This window comes from Sinocyclocheilus grahami, unplaced genomic scaffold (genome assembly GCF_001515645.1).
Source record: "Sinocyclocheilus grahami isolate Dianchi unplaced genomic scaffold, SAMN03320097.WGS_v1.1 scaffold798.1, whole genome shotgun sequence".
In the NCBI taxonomy this organism is placed as follows: Eukaryota; Metazoa; Chordata; class Actinopteri; order Cypriniformes; family Cyprinidae; genus Sinocyclocheilus; species Sinocyclocheilus grahami.
The window spans coordinates 654,588-659,094 of record NW_015505977.1 but is presented as its reverse complement, the minus strand read 5'-3'; the positions used below and the strand labels follow the sequence as shown (position 1 = coordinate 659,094).

Here is a 4,507-nt window from a genome sequence, read left to right as displayed (position 1 = left end):
GATGCGCTCTCTTCATAAAAGCATTGAGACATGGCGACCTCAAAAAGGAGGAAACACATTAAACTAACAAAACACTTTAAAGACGACACCCTGATCAAATGAAAGAGTTCAAGCAGGTAAGTTTCAATTTTATTTTTAATATTTCGATCTTCTGTTATGAATATTATTCCATATTTTAATTTGAATGTTGGATTGAAATAAACATAGCCGTACATATGTATATGTATATATATACGTATATATATTAGGGCTGTCAAAATTAACGCGTTAAAGGTGGGGTAAGTGATTTCTGGTAGACAATGTTGATATTTCAAACCACCAAACCAAACACGCCCCTACCCCAAAAGGGTCTCGCTCCTATTTTGAAAGCTCCGCCCCACACATATGTACGCAACCCAGGCAATGATTATGGCGCAATTTGCTGTGCCAGCCAGCCAAGGGGAAGGTGTCATCAATAAGTGAATGCAATGTGTTTTACTATGGTTATACAAGTTGAATGTGTTTTGGTAGTACTGTATTTTAACGTGTATATATGTGTTTTAACAGCATATATTAGTTCTGTGAAACAAAGCAAAACCAAATTTACTCCCCTATCGAGAAGAAACAAAGCAACCTCGGCATCCAATCGCAGGTCTTCCTGCTCCTTGAGTTCTCTCCAGCGCTGGAAAGCTGATTCAATATTTACACGGGTCCTACTTCTTGCATTATCGTAAGCCGAGAGTCACTGTCTTTGTTACGGTTTGATCAGGGAGGAGACCACAATATCAGCGTGATTTTACGTTATTTCCTTATTCCTAATTCTCGCATGCAGTTGGTTGTGAAACGTAGATTGCGGACCAGACAGAGTTGTCGTTTCTTCCTATTGTAAAGTCATGTAGTGTGTAACCTCCTGTCGCCGACCGTGCAATGTGAATGCAGCAGCAACTAAATGCTACCCCAGATAGTCATGCTGTGTGAAAACAACAGTGATCCGATGACTTTGAAAATCATGCAGTGTGAACTCGGCATTACCCATGCTAACCATTATTGTAACAAAAAAAACCTATACATTTTTTATACAATTCAAGTTGTACAACATTGTGCAAATTTGCCATATTGTACACATTATTATGAGTGTGTTGGATGCTCTGGACTAAGTTTATGGATGTCTAATCTAAAAATTACTGAAGACATAGTCCAGAATTTTGGATCAAAGCCATGAAAGTCTAGGTTGTGCCATTTTTCCATCAAGTTCTTTCTTTTTTCCATTACTTTGAGGTCAAAAACCTTCATCAGACAAGTTCTTAGAGATGTTGACCTAAAGTAAACATAAAGGGGCATTAGGAGCCCATTTTACTTTAGGACTTTTTTCTTGTTCAAGAACGCAGTCAAGTTAACTAACCTTTGCAGGCCTCATGCATTGTCACAGTGGTTGAATTTAGCGTGGGTGGCTAGCTGCCGGGTGCCCGTAGCGCAACAGGAGAATGGTGGAGGTGTAAACATCTGTGCACATCTGAGAAAGTGCGAAGTCTGCATCTCTCGGCGGCATTCATGAATGCTTTATTTACCACAATATGTGGTCACTTTGAGTTTAATGACCACCGATGCAGCATGGCCTCTCTTTCCATCTTCCTATAAAGCTGGTTTAATGGCGGAGAGGGGAGAGAGATTCCAAGCTGCCAGTTTTTCCTGTTCATCATAAAATCTAACAGCTCTCGCCACACTTGCTAGCTTTCAAAAAGCACTTTGTGAATGTCCATTGCTTTTAAATCAGTTAGCCAAGTGTGTTTTGTTTACAAAGACCATGTGTTATTCGCAACAGCTATTCATTGTAATTATCTTTGGATTCGGTACATTACCAATTTCTCACCATCAGCACTTAGCTTTGGTGAAATTATATGGTCGGGCCAGAAGATACCTGGAAATTAGATTAATGAAACTGTTGAGAGGAAGACAGCAGGGAAAGGGAAAGATAGAGAAATGACAGTGCTTAAAAGAAAATGAACAATGATAGATCAGCAAATGACAGTGCAAGATGAGAGATGAAGGGAGAGAGAGGAAGAAAATATAATTATAGCTGCAAGACATTACAGGATAAGCACATCAGTGGAACATATGTCTTAATGCCTTTTTGAAACAAAGTCTAGAATTAGATACATTTTTGCTTATAACTTTTGACCAGTAGGTGGTTTTGGGTACTTTGCATAGTTCAAATTGGTCAAATTTGTTACTAACAAACAGTTCCGAAAATATACAAACTCACAGTAGTAAGGAAAAATGGAAGAAAAAATGGTGGAAATAAAACATTTTACTAAAGTTAAATTTTTTGGCCATTTTGATTTTACAGTAGGTGGCGCTATCGGAAACTGCTCCTTTACTGTATGTTTAGGGCAATTTATATGGCGATTTGATTTATATGTAAATTAGTTTAATGTCAATACATTGAAGCCTTGTGAAGCTACAGCCTTGCTTACTGATTAGAGTTGTCGCAATCAAATTTGTTCACACATTAAACACAAATGGTTTGATTTACCAAAAAGCTTTTAGTACATCTTGACTGCCATGTTCACAAAATGATATGACCCAAATGTTGTGAGGATCTGATGAAAGCTTTACGACAAGTTCGGGTAAAAAAATATGTTTGCAAAGGTATAAAAATAATAATTATAATAAAAATAAATAAAAATGGTGGAAAAAATATGGGGCAAAAAAAAAATCAATGGGTGCTCAATCCCTATGGTGCTCCAACCCAGTGTCCTGATAAATTGTAAAAATTCAAACAAAAATGTATGGTCCAAGCTTATTGCAAATATAATCCTAACGTCTTCCCCAACACCTACTGTAAATCTAACCATGATTGTAACAGGAAAACAACAACAACAACAAAAACCTATAAATGTTTTAATTCAACCAAAGTTGTACAACATATTGCAATTTTTCCATCTTGTATGAATTATTATGAGTTTGTTGGGTGCTCTGGACACCACGTGACCTAAGGAATCAAAAAACACAAGAATCATGTTTCAATACCATTTGGTTCAACACTTACAAGCTTACAGTACATGCATATTGAGACACTAGATGCTAGAGAGTTGAAGATACAGATCCCCAAATTGGCACTGAAAATATTGAGACCCAAATGAATCAGTATGCCAAATTCCACTTTTTTTTTTTTTTTACATTGAGGTTTTCACAGATTCCCAGCCAGAAGTTAATGAACGATAAGGAAACCGAATGATACAATAGACGGCTACACACTTTCGCTGTTTAGACCCTAATTAAACAGCACTTAGTGGAGACATGTTGAGATGAGTGAAAAAGAAAGAAACACTATGCAAACGCAAAGGGAGTTAGAGGGGTAATACATGAATGTGGAAATCATGTGACAGCCATGGCGAGAATGGATAAGCAACGCAGACCCTGGGAGAATGAAATAAGCAAGTGTGTCCCTCGGGAGGGTAATTAAGGTTTGCAGAATGTTGACTCTTAACAGCCTGTGGCAAAGAAGAAAAAAATTAAAGAAAACTGTTCCCTAAGCAACTAGGATCTTTCTGCATTCCCACTGCTTTAGTAAAGCTAATGCTAATAGTTATATAAATACTAGTACTACTACTTTAAAAGTAATTATTATACATCTATTTAACAGTGTTAGAAGAAGATACATTAAATCTGGGCAATCTGAAAATGTACTTATTTTGCTTTTTCGAAGAGGCACCAGTGGCAGTCCTGGATCATTTGTTAGCCAAGGGATTTAAAAAGTTAATAATATTATAAATATTGCAAGGAAAAAGTATGTGAACCCTTGATATTCTGTATTAATTTGGTTATACAATTTAATTTGATTTACAGCCAGAACAAGAAAGACAGGCGAAAGAAAGAAAGAAAGGGATTGCTATTCAGAAAACCTAGTTATAATATCTGCTTCACTCCTGAATCCAAAAGAAAAAAAAAAGTTGGTAGCAAAATCTTCATAAAAAAAGTTGAAAAATATGTACTTTGTAAAACTGAGTGTGAAAAATTACATAGAAGTTTTGTTGTCCGAGTTAAACTCTAATGACATTATGGATCTGTGGTCTGGAAAACTGTGTGTCAGACATTCAGATGAGTGAAGCCCCTTCGAGAGCTTTAAAAACCAGATGGGAACAATAAAATCAATCCTAAAATGTGCAGGTAGCCAGAACAACTGCAATTTGCTTGACAATGGTGGGTCTTTCATTACTTTTAGTATCGTTTTTGCACAGCAGGCCAGTATGAACATAGGATAATTCTTTCCGCAAATATTATTTTGATTTTGAAAAGCCATTTCATGCTCTAAAAGCTTAAAAGGTACCAAATAAGTTACAGATTGTTCTAGTAGAGAAGTTTTGAAATCAGAAGAGTGAATTATAGATACTAGGCTACTGATAAATGACAATCATACTGTGATTAATTAATCACCATCTCTCTAATAAACCATCCAAAAAATTATATATATATGTATATATACACACACATATACATATATATATATATATCTTGTATGAATATA

The 4,507-nt window shown here is 36.0% G+C and overlaps 1 long non-coding RNA gene across 1 annotated transcript in view; it reads right to left on the bottom strand.

Moving 5' to 3' along the window:
• Window positions 1-2,918: 2,918 nt before the first annotated feature.
• The window catches only part of LOC107561898 (uncharacterized), a 4,707-nt gene continuing 3,118 nt past the window's right edge, over window positions 2,919-4,507 (bottom strand). Inside the window, exon 3 of the long non-coding RNA XR_001605930.1 lies at window positions 2,919-2,971. This is a non-coding gene — a long non-coding RNA (uncharacterized lncRNA). The remainder of the gene's footprint in view (window positions 2,972-4,507) is intronic.